Raw genomic sequence first — 22,977 nt, forward strand, 5'->3', positions numbered from 1 at the left:
GGTGACTGGGATTAGTGAATAAAATGATCTAGGAAAAAAATACCAAGAAGAGTTCAACCTTCTCCCCTGACCCCTAGGCTGACAATATACTAAGAGATCTTCAACTTGATTTTGTATCAGAATCTTTTGGAGAACTTGTTAGAACATAGACTTCTGGGCCCCAACCCAAGAAGCTTCTCATCCAGTAGGTCTGGAGTAGAGCCTGGTAATTTTCATTCCAACAAGTTCCTAGGTGATTCTAGGAACCACTTAGTGTGGCCTGGGAATCACACTTTGAGAACTACTGTTATATGCTCTGGTCTTTTGCACTAGTGCCTTTGTAAAATTCTAGAACAGCCTTATCCATGAATTCAGTAGAATGAGGTCTGATTAATTCATTTCACTAGCTGCACTATCAGCACTAACAACAGTAAGAAAGGTCAAAAAGGAAAATATCAAAATTCTTGGAAAACATGGGACAAATTGTTTCTGCTCCAGATACCTTTGTATATGGATGAGTTTTTCTTCAATTCTTAAGTTACTAAGCAGCTTATTTCTGACATTAATTTTGCCACTCTCTTATCAGTAAAAGCGGATATTATACTAGGTTTTGCTGATAAATGGCAATGTCGCAAGTTCAAAATATACATCATTTTCTACTGTCAGAGGAAAAAGACAAAGATACAAGAATTGTTAGGGAGGAACCAGAGGGTGAAAAGAAGAAACTCCATGAAAAGGTGGAGAAACAAGGGAAAACACAAATCACAACAGTACCAGAAATTCTGGGAGAAAAGACTAGCGTTTGAGAGAGTCATAGTCAAGGGATCAGGGAGGGGAGAAACAGTTTCATGAGTAGGAAGTTTACTCTATAGGTTAGAAGAAAACCACAGTGTATAAAGCAGTTGAAATACAATGTCGGGGAAAATAAACACAGAAGAAAAGTCAAGCCAAGAGCGAAGGAAGTGGTATTTTTAAATGACTGAACATTTAGAAAATATACCAGTAGAAATATACAGAAGATATACAAGAAGCCATGATTTGTGAAGAGAGGGGGAAAGGATCAGTTTTGCAAAATAAACTTCCATCTTATCTGTCAGATAAATATCCAACTCCAGGTTAATGGAAACTGACTGAAATGGTTCATCACTTCGGCAGTGACAGTCTGAAGAGGTCAGGTGTGTCACTCAGGGGAGGAGGTAGACCTCAGGTGTGATAGGCAGAACGATACCCCCCCAAAGATGTCCACATCCTAATTCCAAGAACCCATGCATAGCTTACTTACATGGCAATAAGGACTGTGGAGACAAGATTAAATTAAGGAGCTTGAGATGGATGGACCCAATGTCATCAAAAGTGTTGTGTTTTTGTTTTTGTTTTTGTTTTTGTTTTGTTTTGGATAGGTGGTTTTTAAATTTTTTTTATTAATTATTTTTATTGACATATTTGTCCCATGGGTACGGGTCTGTGAATTATCAGGCTTACACACTTCACAGCACTCACCATATTTAAAGATTTTGTTTATTTACTTGAGAGAGAGCAAGAGAGAATGAAGGGAAGGGGCAGAGGAAAAGGGAGAAGAGAGACTCCCCACTAAGCCAAGAGCCCAATGCAGGGCTCAATCCCAGGACCCCAGGATCATGACCTGAGCTGAGAGCAGATGCTTAACCAACTGAGTCACCCAGGCACGCCAAAAAGGGTTCTTGTAAATGGTAAAACTTGGAAGTGGTAGGATCAAAGAAGGAGATAGGACAATGCAAGTAGAGGTCAGAGTGACCCAGTCATGAGCTAAGGAATGTGAGCTGTCTCCAGAAGCTAGTTAGGTAATGAACACATCCACCCCACAACCTCCAGTCTCAAGAAACAGCACAGCCCTGCAGACCTATCTTAGACTTCTGATCTCCACAACTCTGAGACATTTGTGTTGTAAGCCAATAATGCATGTCAATCTATTACAGCAGCAACAAAAAACTAATACAAAAATCTCAGGGAAGCTGGGTTGAACGGGAGAGCACATGCCTCCTCTAACAAAGAGAACACAATTCCAACTCTCAGCTTTGCCAGGTTCCCCCATTTGTTAGGACATGTAGAAAAATCTGTCCGCATGAAGTTAGCAACTAGTAACACTGTGCAGGACAAAGTATGACCTTGACCTTTTTTTCTGGGGGGGGGAGGGTATTGGATATATCCAATCATGTGACACAGCTAAACGAAGGATGGCTAAACCACTGCAACCATCTTTTCCAGCTCAGCGCTCCACTCCAGACGCTGACCACATCAAACCTTGCCCAGGCAAAGAGCTCAGCTGTTAATGGAACCTCTCTAGAGGGCTGGTTCACGGAGTTCGAAGGCAGGGACAAAGAGAGAGGGTAAGTCTTAAGCAGGCTCCATGTGAAGTTGAGCATGGGGCTTGATGCAGGGCTCAGTCACGTGACCCTGAGACCATGACCAGAGCTGAAATCAAGAGTCAGATGATTAACCAAATGAGGTAGCCACCCAGGAGCTCCAAAACTCTGCTATTTCTTTCTTCTTCTTCTTTTTAAAGATTTTATTTACTTGAGAGAAAGACAAAGAGAGAGAGCAAACAAGAGGGAAGAGGAGCAGAGGGACAAGCAGACTCCCAGCTGAGCAGGAAACCCGATGTGCGACTTGATCCCAGCACCCTAAAATCCTGGCCTGAGCCAAAGGCAGATGCTGAACCAACTACGCCACCAAGGCGCCCCAGTTTCTGTGACCAGAAAACGTAATGCAAAGTGTGGTCCATTTTTCTTCTGACAAGTCATTCAGAAGCTGAACTTCAGAGTTTAGATTTTTCTTACATTCTGGATAATCAGTGCCGACTACCTACTCTAAGGAGTCATTCTAAAAAATAAAACTATTTCCAAAAAACTTGTTCTTCACAGATGAAAGGAGTTTTTAAAGGGGTACTCTTTGGACTATAACTGAAGTATGTCCAGCTCCATGGTAATAAGTTATAAATGAAGATAAAAAGAAAAAAAAATGCCAAAGTATCTTGCCTCAAAGTAATCCTTCTATTAATTCTAAGTTGGTAGAAGAAGAATAAAGTTAATCACATTCATAGAGACCAGTGGCCTCTCTTAATATTCAGACAATCAACCACAGTATTTATTGAGTGAAGGGTCTCCAAAGCACTAAAATAAGAAAAGGTAGAAAACATAAAACAAGAAAAGGTAGAAAGTGTAAAAGAAATGTAAGAGGGCTCTTACACAGAGGAATTTATAATGTCACTGGGAAGACAAGGCTAATATATAAAATAGAGAGTAATTAACAGTCTTTATGTGCCCTGAAGAATGATGCCAAGAAGGTCTGTAAGTCAGTAAGAGAGGTACTCAAGAAAAGGAGGGACAGGCAGACATTTGATGGGAGGGAGAAAAGCTTTGTGCTGACTGTCAAAGAGGAAGTAAATGCATATAGAAAAAGGGTAAGCTAACCCTCTCAACAGAGTGGGTTTGAGGACTTCTCTCCCATCCTAAAATCTTCAATTTTTAATTGAAGCTGAAAATACACTAATAACTTGCACAAATGGCTGTTTTCTGTTCTAGGATGAACATACAGTCAAGACAAGAGCTCTGCATGATTGGAGGAAAGAAAATGGAGATTTCTTTCTATTCCGTGGGGGCTTGGTATTATTAGAAGGAGGAATATCCCCCACCATCTCCCACAATTCTCTATTTTGTTATACGTGTGTATAAATACATGTGGAGGGTATCCACATACATACACAAGCCTCTCGTGCCTCCAATTACATCATAAAATATCTAAACAGAAGTCTCATACTATTGTAACCCAGTAGAAAGCCGCTAAGATTTATAACCTGAAATTTTTTTTTTCTTAAAACGTGGTTCTGAGTTATTTTATCAGAACTGACTTCAGCAAGTGGTTGCAAAAATTACTCCTGTCCTTTCATCTCAGAAGTAATATATTAAATAGCTTAGAAAACAAAGAGAGTTTAAAAAAAAAAAAAACCACATGAAGGGATGGTTTCTTCTGGCCTACAGGTAGCTAACTTTATACATTCTCTCTACTGATAAACAGCCAGACTCTGGTTTACATTTTTGAACAGATAACTGTTGAGAATTTGTTCAGTTTGGTTCTAAGGGTCACACACTGTGCTTTTAAAAACTGCTGGGATATTTTCTTGCATACCTTCACCAGCAAGAAAACAAACTATTAAATGATGTACCTTTAAAAATCACTATAAATTTCTACCACATATTTAGGGGCAAGTCTATTTAAGAAAAGTTAATATCTATTACTCTGAGTTATACTCTGGGTATTTATTGCTGAAAGCAGCTGAATAAAACCACTGCTTATAGCTCAGAATTTGCTGAAAAAGCAAGATAGGCCTAAAGGTAGGTAACAGCTGAAGGAGCTACGTGGCCTTTCGGAACATAAATCACGTGTTCAAGGGTGTTAAAGTGACTAAGGTGAATGAAAAGATAAGAACTGGGAGTTTTAAGGCACTTTAAAAAAACTCAATTTGGGACGCCTGGGTGGCTCAGTGGGTTAAAGCCTCTGCCTTCGGCTCAGGTCATGATCCCAGGGTCCTGGGATCGAGTCCCGCATCGGACTCTCTGCTCAGCAGGGAGCCTGCTTCCTCCTCTCTCTGCCTGCCTCTCTGCCTCCTTGTGATTTCTGTCTATCAAATAAATAAATAAATCTTAAAAAAAAAAAAAACTCAATTTGAGTACTTTATAGCCCCTGAACAACTTTATGAACTCACTGGTTTTAACCAGACCCCCTTTCAGCTATACTACTTTCCTGATAGATGTTAAAACACTGCCTCTTTGTGGGGCGCCTGGGTGGCTCAGTGGGCGCCTTCGGCTCTGGTCATGGTCCCAGGGTCCTGGGATCGAGCCCCACATGGGGGGGGGGGGTCTCTGCTCAGCGGGGAGCCTGCTTCCTCCTCTCTCTCTGCCTGCCTCTCTGCCTACTTGTGATCTCTGTCTGTCAAATAAATAAAATCTTTAAAAAACAAAAACAAAAAACACTGTCTCTTTGTGACCAAAGACATCGTGGAGCATTGTTTGCTTTCTGGTTACAGGTCATTCTAAGAACCTGGCATTTCCAGCACACTATTGTCTAGATAGTGGAGGTTTTACCCGGCTCTGTGTACCTCCCCCCAACCCCACCCCTGCCACCCAAGGGGGATCCAAATCAGTCCCACCCTTCGTGAAGTATTGAGAATAAGGCTGAAAGACCCTAGAGGACCCGCACCCAAGGACGCACTCACAGACCACTGGATGCAATAAGCAAGAGGATTTTATTCGGGCATGCTCGGACTCCCAGGGACACTTGACCATGAAATCCGCGAGGGATGGGTCAGTGTCTGAGAGCCTCGATTTGTTTCAGGATTCCTTTAATATAGAATTTTACAGTCTATTACATCAGAGCCCTTATTTTTCTAGCCAGTAATTTTAAAGCATTACAGTAAGGCCTACACATAGGTAGCCAATTTTTTAAAACCAACCATACATTCTGGCCAGTCACCGTTTAGGTAGTGTACAGTAGAGGGTACGTGTTGAATGGCACGTTTCTAACCTTTATCTGTATACGTGCTGAACCGCACGTCTCTAGCTAGCGTACGTGCTGAACCGTACGTCTCCGGCCTTGGTACGGGAGGCAACCCTTATTAATTTTACTTAGTAGTAGGGGAAATTCTTAACAGGGGAAGGGTATAACTTTATTTGATTACACAGCGAACGAGGGTTTAAGCAATTTTTTATTTCTTAGCAAAGCATTAGAAGCATTATTATACAGAAGCCAGAAACAGCTGGGTTAAACACAGATTTTTGCTATTCGTTATCCTGTTATGCTGTTTGCTGACTCCCTTATCTATGGTCAGCTGGCCACAGTTTCTTAGTTAGCATAAGCTGGTTATAAAAAGAATGTTAAAACTTATAGGCTATACTATAGTTCTGACCTGGGGTCCTTCAAGGCGAACACAAACGGCCACATGCAGAAGTGGAACGTCAGGAATGAAGATGATCCCGAGAACAGAGCTTTCTGCTTCAGATACAAGCTTCCAGTTATGGAAGGATTAAATCATGGGGACAAAAGGTACAGCACAGGGAGTATAACCAGAGATTCCGTAATGGCGTTCTATGGTGACAGACGGTAGCTACACTTGTTGAGGGCATAACTCATTGAAGAGAGAAGTTGAATCATTATATTGTACACCTGAAACTACTGTAACATTGTGTCAACTATACTCTTACTTAAAATAAGAATGCATCCAGATTTAACAAAACGTGTAAACCAACATTTATATCAGGCAAAATCAGGAGAGGGATAGGTTTTCAAGTAAAATCTTCACAGTAAATAGCTGGCCAGAGAAGCCAGTGGTATTGACCCAAAGAACCTTAGAATAGGGTTAACCTCCAGATCTCCACGTCTCCATGCTTTTTATCTCACCAACCATCTTGTAAAAGGTCAGAAGAATCAACCAAGTCATTGGCAAGGAATCTGCACCAGAAATCGGATATTCTAAGTTACTGTTAAAACTTCAATGTTTGTCAAAAGTAAGAATGCCAGGAGTTAATCCAAACAAAGTATTAACTTGCTAAAAAGTGTGTGTTGTCCAATCTATATTTCAAAGTAGATTAATCTATATGAAATAAAATAATAAAATTGATTGACATGTAGTCTGAAGAAATCACTCGTTTGTGATGAGTTCTTTTGCAGGCAAAGATTCACAAAAGCACATAAAAGCTGAGAAAGGGCCATGAGGGAACTTTCTCAGGTGATGATAATGTTCTATATCTTGCTAGAGATTGATTTACACAGGTGTATCCATTTGTCAAAGCCTAATTTACACATAATTAAGAATGTGTATGGTTCATCATATATAAATTTCATATGAAAAACTCAGTATTAAACTCTAGCTAAAATAAGCATGCTGAAATATGCAAACGGATGCCTGTGGTTTATTATTAAATGCATCAAAAGATAGGAAAAGGAAAGGTAGATGGATATGGAAGGATGTAAAGTATTAAAGGTAGAATCTAGGTGGTGGTACATACAGTTGTACATTATAAAACAAATTACCAAACGTGTGAAATTTTCCTTAAGAACACAGAAGAAAATATGATGGAAATGAATCACTGAAGAATGCAAAGTAGCGCGTTGCCACCCCACTATCTACTTTCTTCGAGAACTTCATCGTAGCTAGGACATAGTAAGAATAGTTAAGTTGAAACTTCGAAGCTGAGACAAAGGTGTTTTTAAAAACAAACACACAGCACCTGGGTGGCTCAGTCAGTTAACCATCTGACTTTGGCTTGAGTCATGATCTCAGAGTCACAGGATCGAGCCCCGCCTCAGACTCTGTACTCAGGCGTCTGCTTGTCCCTCTCCCTCTGCTTCCCCCACCCCACTCGTGCTCCCTATCTCAAATAAATCAACACGTACACATACCCACCTGAAACTGGCTGATTACATGGGAAGTGGTGTGTTAAGTCAAAGAAAAGTAGCTCCCCACGGAGAGTTTCTATATTTAAAATCAGTGAAGGGCACGGGGCTGGCTCAGGCGGGGGGAATGTGCAACTCGTGATCACGGGGTGGTCAGTTCACCACCCTGATGGTTGTGGGGATGACAAAAAACCCAAACCGAAAAACAACAAAAAAATCTTCAAAAAATAAAAAATAAAAATCAGTGAGCTGAAGTTGGGCAGGAGACGCTGTCGGAAGACTCTGGTGCAAACATGAGTCCAGCCCAATGCAATAAAAGCCTCAGGACGAGTGGGTGGGGACAGCTGCCAAAGAAAAAGATGAGGATTGGTGGTAGTGGCAAAGCAGAGATTTGCACCTAAGAGACAAGCGCCAGGCTGCCGGCAACAAGTCCCGGGCAAGGGGGGCTATGGCAGCTCATCAGAGGTTATGATGCCCCTCTCCCCTGTTCCTTCCAGAGCAAACAGCGGGTCCCATGTCAGTTACATCACCTTGGAAGGGGCCGGTGTCTCCAGCTCATCAATGCACCCCAATCACATCCTCAGTTATTTACTTCGCAAATTCACCGCCTGATACTGATGAGAGTGTCCATTAGTTAAAAAACAGCCACCTACTGGGGCACATGGGTGCCTCAGTTGGTTGACCAACCGCCCCCAGCTCTGGTCATGATCCCCCGGAGTTCCCCGGATCGAGTCCTGACTCAGGCTCCCAGCTCCACGGGGAGTCTGCTTCTCCCCTCTCATGCTCTGCCTCTCTCTCTCTCACACAAATAAATAAATAAATAAGATCTTTAAAAAAATCAAAAACAAAAAATAACCACCTGAGCATCTATTTGACAAAGTGCACGTACTGCATCAGCATTTACCGTTTAACCCAGTCACAGAGGATTCATGTTCACGTTAAAGTGTGAGGAGCAGGGAAAGATCTTACATGCCAACAGACCAAGCCTCAGTAACTGAACTTGTCTCCGGAGCAGCTTTAACTTCAGACACAGAGAACAGTCACAGGCCAACAGGTGAGCAGTAGTAAGCCCTGGACCCTTCTCCCGTAAACACCATCCCCTCCCTGCCCACTGCTATTACCTCCGTGGCTACTTCAGTCCTAGCCTCCACCTGTGCAGGAGAATCGCGCCCCCCCCCCCCCCCCCGGCCCCAAGCCAGAGGCTGCCCCTCCCTCCCCCAGAGTCTCTCCAAATCAAAGACAGTTGAGCTGGTTTTGAATATCTGGGAAAGTCTCCTCTTCCTCAATAGATCTAGGAATATTCTGGGTGTCTTTGGAGAGTGGATCACTTTGCATGTAATTATTGACTAATATAAAAAGCGTAGAAAATGTTTTCTCCAACAGGTAACGGAGAAAAAGAGCTCTTGGCCACTGTCCTGTTTCAACCGTGGGACAGCTATGAAAGTTCAATCCCCTTAAAAATAGCCACGGAATGTCACATTTTATTCAGGTACACATCTTTCTAACATAAGTCTATTTTAATAATGTTTTGTTCACTTCAATCATAATACAGACTGTTTTATGCTCAACTGACTGTGGCTAGTCATGGTTCACACAAAGTTAAAAGGCTTAAACTTTTTTTATAATGACAGGTCTTTAAAGATACTAAAATTCCTGACAAAATAAAGTACATAAACATGAAATCTTTTTTAAAGCTATCTGAAGCCAATTTTTCTACGCTAACCTCAAGTTTCATACCCTAGCATCACTTTTTTGTCTGTGAATACAGGTAATGACATGTATTCAGTTTTTAAAAGAGACCATCCCCAAATGCACACACCAAATCCTAAATTATTAATTTCCATTCCATTATCTCAGGAAGAATTTTTACACAGTGTCCAAGACCATGAATAAGTACATTTTCAATAAGTACAAAGTATATTTTCATGCTCTTTTAAGACTTAAAAAATCATTTTGCCTATCTTAATACAGGTGACCAAAAAAAGTGGCAACCAGAACAACATAAACAGGTCCCATACTTTAATTCCTAATTACAAAAAATTAAAATGAATTGGTTTTGCAACAATTTATGCATGATGGAAAAAATGTTTAACACTTTGTGCTGTATTGTAAGATAGTGAGGTATTCATAGAACATATTCAAGAGACTGGTTAAGTTTTTCCCAGTTTTAGTTTTAGATTCATAACAAAATTAGATGAAAGGTACAGATTTCTCATATGCCCCTTGCCCCCACATAGGTCATTTTTAAAATAGATTTACAAAGTGCTAATTCACACACACACACACACACATCCTACCAGCCCATAAAATCATACTGATAAATGCCCTATTGAAAAATCTATTTGAGGGGCACCTGGGTGGCTCAATGGGTTAAAGCCTCTGCCTTCGGCTCGGGTCATAATCCCAGGGTCCTGGGATCGAGCCCCTCATGGAGGGAGGGGGGGTGCCCTGCGGTTTTCTGCTCAGCAGGGAGCCTGCTTCCTCCTCTCTCTCTCTCTCTCTCTGCCTGCCTCTCTGCCTACTTGTGATCTCTGTCTGTCAAATAAATAAATAATCTTTAAAAAAATAAAAAAAAAAATCTATTTGAGTTACAGCTAGGTTTAAGGATATTTTAAAAGAGACATTAAATCTGTATCTAATGCCAGAACTACCACGAAATGGTGTCTACTGTACTCTGTCTTGATTTTGTCTTGGGTTTCTCTCTTATTAGTAAATCTTTAAAAAAATATATTTCAAAAAAATTAGTAAATCTTTTTTAAAAAAAAAATCTTTAAAAAAAAATAATGAGGGGCGCCTGGATGGCTCAATGGGTTAAAGCCTCTGCCTTCGGCTCGGGTCATGATCTCAGGGTCCTGGGATAGAGCCCCACATCAGGCTCTCTGCTCAGCAGGAAGCCTGCTTCCCCCTCTCTCTCTGCCTGCCTCTCTGCCTACTTGTGATTTCTCTCTCTGTTAAATAAATAAAATAAAATCTTTTTTTAAAAAATGAATAAAACAATCTTTATAAAAAAAGTTTGAGTGGTCGAAGAAATTTAGAGGCTGAAGTATTTTCTTTTCTACCACTACCCCTTCAGTAACCACACAAAGAAAATTGTGATAGCCCTTCTCCAAGCCATTAAAAAAGCACACTTACTTAAACTACTCTCCTTTGTAAATCTCAACTGCTACTCGTAAAGCTGAAAGTATGTTCTCTTACCTGAAAAGGAGTGAGGAGGATTTAAACTTCACCCAGTCAGAAGCAGGCTCTTGAAAGCATGCCTGATGCAGGCTGAGAACTGCAGGACAACTACAGTTCTTGGATAAGCTCACTCTTTCCAGAAGGGGAGGAGGGGGCAAGAGAAGGGATGAGCAAGCTCACGCAGCCCACAACGTACCAAGACTGGTCCTTGAGGCAGAGCCCCTCCCCTTGGCCACAAACTGAGAGGTTGGGCCAACAGTGCCCACAGCCACAACAAAATATCCAGACAGAGCCAGCCGGCAGAGACTCTTTTCACCATTCTAAGCAGAACAATAAATATAAGCAAATGCTTTTTACAGGCGTCTTGCCGACTAACTGCCCAGGAATGAGTAAGAGGTCCTGCACACAGCGTGTCCCACCAGATCAAAGGTTGGGGGTTATCAACAGAAAGAGTAAAACTGGAAACGTACACCTGAGGTCTTCCTTAAAAAAAATTCAAGGTATAAACGTGAAGGAAAGCAAAACTCAAGGCCCGCAATTCCAGAGATGCGGTAACTTAAATGCTCCTGATGTTTCCGCTTCCCCATCCGGTTGTCTCTTTTACCTATTTAACCTCCTTTATCATCCCTTGAGGGCTCAAGAAAGGAAATAAAACTTTTTGGACTTTCAAGTTACTAGTAATGCTGATACAAAGAAAAAATCAGTAAGAATATCTAAAGTGAAGGCACCTGAGGGGCTCAGTCAGTTAAGCCTCTGCCTTCCCCTCCGGTCATGATTCCAGAGTCATGGGATCAAGTCCCGCACCAGGCTCCTTGTTCAGGGGTGAGTCTGCTTCTCTGCCCTTCCCCTGGCTTGTGCCCTCTCACTCTCTCAAATAAAGTCTTAAAAATTTTATATCTAAAGTAAGATCTGGAAATTATCTCCCTTGCATAAATAGTGACATAGACTTTTGTCTCTAAATAGATTAAGAGGATTTTAATTCTACATTAAATTAAAACGCTAACACTTACTTGTATATGTAATACTTAAACATACAAGATTTAACCATCCGTGAATAGCAATTAACAAGAAAACAAAACAAAACAGACAAGCTTCTGCCACCAAAATGTGCTGAAGAACATACAATATTTCACAAAACAAGGTTCCCAGGTTAAGTTTTAGGATGGTCAACCTATATGATCATCACCAGAATCCTATGCTGCAGGATTTCTCTGAGTTTGTAATAGAATAGACCAGTGGTTCACAGCTGCTCCACCGAGATAATTAAATCAACTCTGAACCCTTGTCAAATCACCCCAGCTACTCCAGAGCTAACCACTCCACATAAGCGATCCTTCCGTGTCATTTTAAGACAAAACTTCCTAAAATGAGTTACACTCCTCCAATCCTTCCAGGAAGAAGATACTTAATATGATTGCCTTAATTCATATAGATCCTACTGAACAAAATCATAACATTCTATTGAAGAGACCACTACATGTTGAAAAAACTTATTTTACTTAAAAAATTATTCAAGAGATATAGGATAGAGGATGTTGAGCAAACAGCTTGATTTCCCTGAACCTTATTTTCTTCATTTGAAAAATAAGCAATAAAATCACTTGTAAAATAATAATTGCCACAGGCTGCATGAGGCTCAAGAGAAAAATAAGAACTACAAAGCTCTGGGTACATCCAAGATACAGATATTGTTACAGTATCTCAAGATGTTCCTTCAGCCACTATCTACTGTAACAAAAAACCAGGAGCTAAACAGTAAACATTGTTTACCATGAAAAAACACCCATCTGTGTCTCATTATACACATGGATATGGGCTGGGATGTCCTAAGGATTGCGAACGTAATGCAGAGGAAAAGTTCAGACCACAGAAGGCATAAAATAACAAGTAAAAACTCCTTCTATCTTTCATATTAATTACAACCACTTTGGAGTTTTAGTGTACATTTGCCTGTAATCACTTTCAGATAATTCATATTCAAAATACAGTTTTCTAATGAATGAGTTTATCCCATCTAAATTATGGTTTCTAATAACCAGGTGATCTGAATTCTATCTCCTGTTGTTAAACTTCCTGGTTTGACAGGATCTTTTGCTGGTTTTCTTTGGGTTTTTTTTGTTTTGTTTTGTTTGTTTGTTTGTTTTGGTTTTTTGCAATGTCACTTAAATACGAAACAGAAGCCAAACAATCGGGGTATACAGAATGCAATGAAAATCTTATAAATCTCACTGCACGCACACACACATGCACACAAACACACACAAATAATAACTATGCGAGGTGATGAAGGTGTTAACTACAGTTATCGTGGTAGTCATTCCGCAATAGATACTCACGTAGATCATCACAAGGACCTTCAACTTACACCATGGTATACGTCAATTATGACTCAATAAAGCTGGAAAGTAAGTACAGCCCTACTAAGCAAATACAGCCATTAACCAAACTGTAAATACATATGTGAAGTGGGGGAGAAGATCGTGGTCTTCTAGTTTCAATAACCTCCCCCAACACCTTCAGCCTTTCCACTTCCCCCTTTTACATTCAACTAACCAGTGTACTAACAAAAACGTTCAAGAGAGAAAAAGGTGTACGCTTTGAATGTAAGTGTGTACACTTCGAACTTATGCGTCCCTTAGATCTCAGTAAAGTTGGAAAATAAATCAATACAGGTATAGCAACTATATAAAAAGAAAACTGCAAATTCTAATATAAAAACAACCAGTAATATAACCAAGAGACTGGATGAAAAGAGGAGAGGAAGAGTGTTTCATTTTGTTTTATTTTAGTTTTCATACCTGAAAGTCGGTACTCTATAAAGTTAATAAATCAATGAACATAAGATTTTATATTATTCCTCAGAATTGCAGTAATTACCACAAAAAAAGGAAAAGACAATTTTATACACCTAAGTTACAGAAAGAAAACAAGGATATACAAAGGTAATGCCTAACCTAAGATGCAAAGAAAACGTCAAAGTCAAACAAGCAGGGCTTCTCCAGAAACCCACCTGTGCCTTCAACCTCTCGTTCAGAGGACGAGGACGAGCTTTCTGCCTTGGCCTCACAGAGCCTCTGCCAGCTGTGGCTCTAGAAGAGCTATGCCTGGACTTTTCCTTGAATTTGCTCCAAACATCACCAAATTTGGCAGACATGCTTCAGAGAGCCTGAACATTTGGGGGTCAGTCCTTTCCTACTTTCAGTGAAGAATTTTTTCCCCACTTTTCTGTAGAGGGTTTTGTCTCCACAGTCCCAGGGAAGAAAAGAGAAACTTTCACTCCACATCCTCTGCCAGAAACCCCCCACCTCCCAACTTGCTCCCAGTTTCTAATTAACTTTCTCCATTCTTCCATTTTTCTGCCTCTACATGGCCTCCAGCTAACCACCTCTTCCCCTTCTAATCTCTTGGTTGCCAAAAACCAGTGATGTGTTGAGCCAGGCTACACTGCCAGCAAGATACAACCTTGGGCTTCTCCTCCTGGGTCCAGTTGGGTGAGGGCACCTGCACCCCAGGAAGCCCAGTCCGCAGACTGCACAAACCAAGCTTCCTTCCCCCACTGACCGGTGGTTCAGTGTTGACCAGCACACCACCAGAAAGGCATGGGAATTTTTAAAAGACAGCATTTTTAGAACTGTGTGTAAAGGAAGAACACAAAAATGTTTAAAGAGAACAAGACAAGGCTTCTATCTGGGCTTTTCTTAATTAGTTGATAAATACAGTTTACCAGTTTGACAAGGCCAGATAAGGAGACTCGGCAAGACAGAACAATGTTACTGTAATTCTATAAAACCAGTGAACACGAATGAAGGCTGTGTTTTCAGGGCAAATGGTATCCTTTCCAATTCCCTTTAATATATTTGTACAACACCCTTCCCTGTAGAAGCTCTAAGCTGTACATTAAGGTTATTGGGGGGTTTTGTCTGTTTGTTTGTTTTGACTCTCCCTACCAAAGGAATTTAAGATGTATCAGCATACTCATTTCCCAGGACCGGTAAATAAGAACACTTTCAGGTTCACGCAGATCTGCCTCTTTCCTTTCTCCATCCTCTCCCCTTAAATCCCCAAAACACACACAAATCATGCCTTTTACTTCTTTTCCCCAAAAGTGTATTAATTAAAAAGACCAAAACAATAATTTAGTAGCACCTTGATTCTTTGGGCCCTGCTAACAATTGAATTTAAAGCCAACGCCTCAGTACACTCAAGGTAAAGTCAACTCATTGTTGCAAGGAACAAAAGACAAGTTATCAGACATAATTATTTTCAAGCATGGTAACGACATTCTAACCAACACTACCGATTTGTTTCGTCCTGGCTACATCAACCATCTAGGAATGTATGAAACAAAAAGATGTGACAAAAACCAAAAAGAATACTCTCTGAAGAAATAAAATATGCGAACTTATATACTCACGAACGTTCCTCTAATTCTTCACTCAACAACTTCCATTGTATCACTGCTTATCACTCTCAATGCACTCTATCAATAGCATCAGTATTACTGAATCACATTACAAGTAACAAGTGGAGTTGTTTTGTTTAAAGCTAGAACAATCCACACAGACACTTCCTATGTTCTATGTATTTTATCCTGTTCCAAGAAAAAAAATATATATATATACACATACACACAAAACATGACATAAGCACTGCCAGATATTATTCAAGAGAGAGAACTTCATTTTTGTCTCACTATCTAGAGTCAAGAAGATACAGTTCATTTCACGGAACAGAACTTGTGAACGGGCAAAGCTCTACGCTGCAAGTCAGACCTCCCTGCCGTCGCGGACCTGACGTTGGTAACCCACAGCCCCCGGCTTTTAAACTATGTTGGAGAGCACGAGACGGTGGGTAAGAGCATCAGGCTGCCGGTGGGTACACCTGGGCTGGCATCAGAGCTCTTTGATTTCGGGCTTCTCTTAAAGGTGCAGACTGTGATGAAGAAGGTTTGCTGTGGGGACCTGAGGCTCCGTAGTGTCTGTAGTGTCAGCCAGCTCCCAGGTGGTGTGGATGAAGCTGGTCTGGGGACCACACTTGGTGTATGAAGGCTTTGGTCTACCTGGATACTTAGCCCACCACTTATGCACACCACAGAAACACACATGCACGCCCAGGCACAGCTAGCGAAAATGCAAAACACTGAATACAACATCCAATATCCCCTTCCCTCCAAAAACAGAACTCTTTCTTTAAAAATGGGAAAAGCTATGAACCACTCGGGATAACTGTTAAATATAGAATATTATTAAAAGAAAGGCAAGGGACTGTCTAACCCGGGGGGAAGAACTTGGGTTTTTGAATCAGACAGGCCTGGGTTCAAGCTTTAGTTGCACATACTAGCTGTTCATGTGGCTTTGGATTATTTACAGACCTCCTTATTTATTTCAGTTTCCTGATTTGTAAAATGGGAATAATAGTATCTATAAAATCGAAGACATCTCAAATTAGAAGTTGTCTCAAAACTAATTACTCTTTATAAGTCTATCTCATGGCTTGACACACAGTAGGTGCTAAGAACATGTCGGCTGCCTTCCTGCCTCCAAATGCATTTTTAATTACTTGCTAATATAATTCTGGCTTGCTTTCTTTCACTCAACTTGGGCCCTTTCCCTTTCTAGCAAACTGTCGGAAGACCTGCCACTACCAAAAGTCTTTTTCATGCTATTTCAAGCTGCCAACATTCGTAATTTCCCAAGAGAAAGAACCTTATTTCTTCGTATGTTCTACTAATCCTCAAGACCCAAGTCCGGAAGAAAACTATCTGTTTTCCACATGGCTTCTCTCTATTCTAAATCCTCGCAGGCTCTTTTTTCTTGCACAGACACAAAAATGAAAGGAATAAAAGTCCTGGCCATCTTTCTCTCTGTCCCTAAAGAGACTGTAACTATCTTTTTCAATCAGAGAACCTTATTGTGGGAAACCAGCCACTCACTCCAAGCCACTCTCTGTATTCTCTTTTAGTCCCCAACACTGAAATCGATCCTGTTTCTTCAAGAAGCTATAAAACACATACATACACACACATACACACACACACCCCACCACCACCACCACCACCACCCACAGTTTTGCTGTGGTTTCCTGTAACCCAGTAAAAATGATATGATGCCCTAAATATCAGCTGGCCAATTTGACTCTGTTCCCTCATTGATTTGCCACATTATTTACTGAACACCTGCCATGCGTTTAGCACCATGTCCCGTGCTAAATGTATACTGGTGCATAATAGTCACGACCCACACACCCTGGAGGATTTAACTCTCCTGACCTTCACTCTTCTTATTCCTAAAATCAGGCCGTACCACCAGAGCCCAGCGCAGAGGAGGACAACTATAGGATATATCTAAATAAGCCACAGCAAAACTGTTAGGGCCCAGCTCTGGCCACAATCCACTCAGAACATGCATCGGGGCACTGTCCAGGTGAAATCCACAAATACAAGAGGTCTCTACTAGACCACTAAATACTGGCCGACCCTGCCCACCATGCGGTCTGGTGGGAATGGAGTGGCCGCCCCCTCAGAGACACAGACCCCACTGCAACGTCAGGTGAGATGTTCCCATAATCAGCCCACCTTTTCCCCCTGACCATGAGCCCCTGAACAGGCTGAAAGCTCTCAGAAGCTTTCCGAAATTCACCGGCGCGCTGAACCGCAGACGGTGGAAACATTATCACCAGTCACATAAGCCACATTTAGTATCTTGATGCCTATCTGCAGCTGTAATGCTTAATTTTAATATTTGCTATACTCTTTTACAATACGAGGGTGCTTAAGTGGCTCAGTTGATTAAGCCTCTAACCCTTGGTTTTGGCTCAGGTCATGATGTCAGGGTCATGAGATGAAGCCCCGCATCAGGCTCTGTGCTCAGCTCGGGGTCTGCTTGAGATTCTCTCCACCCCCTGCCCCTCCCCCTGCTCACTCTCTCCCTTCTTCTCTCTCTCTTTCTAATAAATAAATAAATAATAAAAACTCTTTAAAAGTAAAAAATAATTTTTTATAATTATTTTTATAAGATAAATAAGATAAAATTGAAAACAGAGGTGTTGGGTGAGAGGAAATCAGGTTTTTTTCTCCCCCCCATCTTCAAGTCTGTTAAAACTTTCGTCAAGCTGAGTTCTATCCATTATAAACCTCATCACATATGGAAGTGCTGTTATTGAAATCCTCTTGATTAAGAATTCATATAATGTAAAGAGCATCAGAAAAATGTAATCAAAATATATGGAAATTATGCGACCACATAATGAGTAAAACCTTCAGATGCAGATTAATTTATTGTTCACATTGATGAGCATAATTATGTCTATGGATTGCTTTTACAGAGACCTGTGAACAAAAGAAAGATTTCGCTTCTTCCCACGTAAGCCCACTAAGCCTCCTCATTTGTTACACGGGGAGATAAAAAGACACCTTTCACTTTTCTCACCATCAAATATACTAATCCTGGATTAAGCACAGAGAGTGCCTGTGTAGATGGAATGTCATCTTGGTAACAGAGAAAGGGATATTATTCCCAATGATCTTCCAACAGGTATTTGAAAGAGGCCCAAAGCCCTTGGAAATTGCAAATCAAGTATGTGTCAAGACTGAATCAAAGCTCAATTTAGGGCCATTTTCTAAGTAGTCTGCTTTAAAATCCAGGGGTAACCACACCTTCCTCTATGGATCACAACTTAGGTAAAAACTACCCATTGGCCTTTCTACAAAGCAATGTGAAAGGTCGTCTAAGAGCCAAGTGAATACTTGAGGGTTAATAATTCAGACAGCAGCTTTGCTTGGACAGGCTGAACTAATAAGAGCCTGAACTCATTTCAGCATTCCTCGGCTTCACTTTCCCCAAAAAAATTCTGAAGATGATAGAAAATCTTCTGTTTTAATGTTTTTTTTAAAGATATTATTTATTCATTTGACAGAGATCACAAGTAAGCGGGGCGGGGGGGGGGGGCAGGCTTCCCGCTGAACAGAGAGCCCGATGCCGGGCTCGATCCCAGGACCCTGGGATCATGACCTGAGCTGAAGGCAGAGGCTTTAACCCACTGAGCCACCCAGGCGCCCCCTTAATGTTGTTGTTGTTGTTGTTTTTAACTGAGCTTTATGCCCAACATGGAGCTAGAACTGAAGACCCTAAGATGAAGAGTCACATGCTGTCCTGACTGAGCCAGCCAGGCACCCCAACAACTTCAGATTTGGGGTAAGTGATTCCCAGAATGTAGGAGCCCCTGCTAGTGGTAAACTACAAGATGATTTTAGGCAAATATACAGATTGAGCGTGGAATAACACAGAACTCCCCAGCAGGAAAGGGGGATACCTCTCCCTCCCCCTCTTTCTCTCAATAAAGTGAGCACCAGTGCCCCCATCTCTCTGATTTCATTCTCTCTCTCTCTCCCCCTCTCTCTCTAATAAAGCCAGGGCAGGCCTCTGACTAAGGGGTTTTGGCAGGCAACTGGCATCTGCTCAGGACTGAAAGACACTATTTGCTTTTCATTTTTTAACTTTCACTGGATATCTCCACTATTTGTGGCACATCAGAGTTTTCCATGTAAGGCAGTGATTTAATGTTTTCTTTTTTTAATACGTTTTTTGTGGCCAAAAAGGTAAAAAACATGAAATAAGAGAGGTGGAACACAATCCTGGCACAAGGCATGAATGACTGATAGCTGGGAAACACTGTAGCGGATGGATTAAGATGGTCTGAGCTGGAATAGGGCTTCACAACTAACTTTGCTGTGTGACTGTGTGCAAGTTACTGGAGGTCTCTGTGCCTTGGTTTCCTCAACTGTAAAAGAGAGGTGACACTAGTACCTACTTCAAAGGTTTATCATGAGGATAAAGGGGTTATTACAGGTAAAGCACTAATTTGTTACCTGGCATAAAGCAAGAATTCCACATAAATGAGGTATTACAGTATTTTATAAATAAATCTAGGTAAATAAGGATATATTCAAACTTGATCCTCGGCCCTGTGAATTACAAGGTAAAGAGACTTCTTCATGGGCTCCTGTACAGGTAAAAAACCAAACCAAACCAAACCTCTGTTTGGTTTGGTTTGAATTAAAAATGCTACCAACTGAAGAGTTTTAAACTCATGTGATCCTTGAAAAACCAGAGAACCAAGTGTGCTCTCCTGAATTCCACTGTAATTTCCTTTCCACTCTACTTTTAAAATCCCAGTGACTCTATTACTAAGAGTGTAAATTGAGGCTGCCATTCCTTCTTATGACACCAGCTAAAATGTATTTACAGCCAGGCACGGGGTCCCTCCAACATTTTCTTCACATTCTGCCTCAATCATGCAGCACCTCCCAAATTGCTGTTTTCTTGATACTGCCCCAGTAAATGACTTTTTGTTTCAATTATGGCCACATTACCTGCAATGGCTTGTTAAAAATCTGCTTGAATACTGCTATGGTCTGAATGTTTGTGTCCCCCCAACACTGATAAAATCCTAACCCCCAAAAGATGATGAGATTCGGACAGGAGGGCTTTGGGGAGGTACTTAAGTCATGAGGCCAGAGCCCTCATGGATACGATTAGTGTCCTTATAAAAGAGTCTCCAGAAAGCGCTCTAGTCTCTTCTCCCCTGGGAGGACACAGGCAGATGTCTGCGACCCAGAAGAGGGCCCTCACCCCACCAGGCAGAATCGAGCGTCCGGAACTGTGAGAAGTAAATCCCTGCTGTTGATAAGCCACACTTGTGGTTTATAAGCCGTAAGTCCGTGCTATTTTGTCAGAGCCCCAACAGACGAAGACTTAAAAGCCAATAGGTATCACTTATTTATCTTTCTCTTTATAGGATTTTTCTCTCTCCTTGGCTCCAGGGGAATTCCTTCCATCGTTCACGCAGTTTAGTGGGAGCCCCTTGAGTGAATCACAGAATGGAGAGGGGTAGTCACTCTCTGTCAACATCATAAACTTTCTTTATCACTCTCCAGTTTAATGGGAACTTCGGACTGAAATGAAGGACAGAGAATACTGCTTGGTGATAGTGGCTTAGAGATCCACACGGTTCAGCCAGGCTCCTGAAGGTGAGTTCACTCTCTGCCCAATATGGCTTCCCGAACAATAAACTTTAATTGTCCCAGCGAATCCCACAAATGATCATCTCTGCTAGAACCCAACTAGAAAAGAAGAAACGACCCTGTATCTACTGTGAAGGAAAATGGTTAACAATGAAATTAATGACTGCAAATGTAACCTTCAAGAGGCACAGAGCCCAGTAATCCCTCCAAGAACAGATAATACAATCTGATTGCTTCTGAATGTCAAATGTACCTGCAAGAAATAGCTATGTAAATTTCCAGGGCAGGCTTGGTGCAAGGAGTCCAAAGTTAATTTTTAAAACCAAAGTCATTGTTCGCATCCCTCTCCATTCTGTCAAAATTCGCCCTTTCCTTCTTTCATTTTTTAAACGATCATGTACTCACAACCCCGAGGCAGCTCTTCAGACTGACTTGGAGACAGGACCCCGGGGCCATGTACGTGGGTGCAAACCTCAGGTCTGAGAAATCTTGGCATGTTACTTAACCCTTTTGGGTCTTAGAAACATCACCTATGAATGGGATCAGAGCACCCTACCTCACAGGATTGTTGAAAAGGGTTCCATTTATGTCATGTGTCTTACTCCCTGACCGTTCAGCTAGAGAGCACACAGGACACGGAGCAATATTGCCGTCCCAAAGAACTGCAAGTGAGGTCGCAGAGTGCTCACGGAAGTCTGGGTGCTCAAATAAATGTGGGAAATATTCTAGCTCCTGCGTCCTGCTAAGACCTGGGACGGTAGGTGGCCCGTGGCAATCGATCGATATTTGAATGACATGAAATTAGCATGCTGATCTGAACATCAGTTCCCCTAGGAAAGGGGGCCAGAGCAAAGAACAATCAGAAACTTTCCATTCCAGTAACCATCAGCCTCCTGAAGATTCTACGGACAGAACACCGACAGAATTCGCCTGTGCATACTTTATGCCAACAACATGTCTAAAGTTTGGGCCAAGGCATTTGTCTTACCATCCTGAATGTGACACGACTGCTTGTTATGACTCCCCATCCATTCTCTGCTCCATTGGTCAGACAACCTCAAGTGTGCTCAGCTGAAGAGTACAGTTTCGGGCTCTGTTGTAGCTGGGTGTGACTGTGACCACATGCCACCTAGAACTTCCAGGAAAGCTGCAGAAATGAAGAGGGTCGCCTCTCAACGGAGAAGGCCCCTTCCTTCTAATTCCCTTTTGCTGGACATGTGGGCAGCAGACACACTAAACTGGCCCTAAGTGACCTTGCAAAGGGATCACATGACTAGGACTATGGGGACAGAAAGATTGGAGTCTGGGCTCCTGATCACAGAAGGAAATCATCATGCCTAACTGAATTTCTCTGCCATGAACTTCCCATCTTAAGTCACTGCTACTTTAGGAATACCTGGGTGGCTTCGTGGGTTAATCGTCTGCCTGCTGCTCAGGTCGTGATCTCAGGGTCTTGGGATCGAGCCCCACAACAGGTTTCCTGCTCAGTTGGGAGTCTGCTTCTCCCTATCCCTCTGCCCTAACTAGTGCATTTGTTCTTTCTCTCTCTCTCTCTCAAATAAATAAATAAAATCTTTAAATCACTGCTATTTTACATTTTCCTGCTAAAAACAGTCAAAACTAATTGCAATTGACACATCAAACATAATTAATTTGACACATCAAAATAAGTCTCCCGGGAGCACATATTTAGGAATCCCTGAACAGCTTTCCGGATTTCTCAGGACCATTTACCCTGTTTTGAAAAATTATATTTTATAAAGGAGGCATTGCTTTCATTTAGATGTAAAGAAATAGTGAACTAATTTGCTATGCCCCAACCATGAAGAACGCCCACTTACCGAAACACCCACTTGGCTGCTAGGGCTTTAGCTGTTAATACTTTACCTTTTCCTACTAAAGAGCAGGGAGCCAAATATTAGGAAGTGAAGCCACCAGATGAATCCCATCCATGCACGTGAGCCCCCCTTTCTGCATGACTCCGTGAAGGAAAACATACCTGGCTTCCCATCTCCACTCTTCCTTGTGGCCCCTCTTTAAGCAGCCAATTATACAGAAATTACTTGTTTAGGCTTATTCCTCGGGGAAATCCCGAAATTACATCGCTCCGCCAGCAAGGCCAGGAAAACAAATCATTTGTGTTGCGGCTGAGCCATAAGGCTCACATCATAAACACAGGCAGAGGGTGCACAGTTCTGCTCTCACAAAGCCATTTGGGAGAAGATTTTTATGGCAGCAGCTGAAATGTTTCTACCAAAACAACACCTACACTTCGCTCGAGTTATTTTCAGAGGAGGTTCCCCCTACGGCTGCTGAAATCGTTGAAACGTTTAGTTAAAAGCGTGGGTTCAGGGGTGCCTGGGTGGGTTCAG

At 41.7% G+C, this 22,977-nt stretch overlaps 1 protein-coding gene across 8 annotated transcripts in view; it reads right to left on the reverse strand.

Annotated features, from left to right (window-relative positions):
* The window catches only part of PLCB4 (phospholipase C beta 4), a 410,418-nt gene that overhangs the window by 295,332 nt on the left and 92,109 nt on the right, over window positions 1-22,977 (reverse strand). Inside the window, exon 1 of one of the 8 annotated variants that reach the window (XM_082744394.1) lies at window positions 10,603-10,693. The exons of the other annotated variants lie outside the window; for them this stretch is intronic. The gene's annotated coding sequence lies outside the window, so the exon portion shown is untranslated. Of the gene's footprint in view, window positions 1-10,602; window positions 10,694-22,977 lie in introns of those variants that run through there. 8 annotated transcript variants of the gene reach the window in all.

This window comes from Mustela nivalis, assembly GCF_964662115.1.
Source record: "Mustela nivalis genome assembly, chromosome: 8".
NCBI lineage: Eukaryota > Metazoa > Chordata > Mammalia > Carnivora > Mustelidae > Mustela > Mustela nivalis.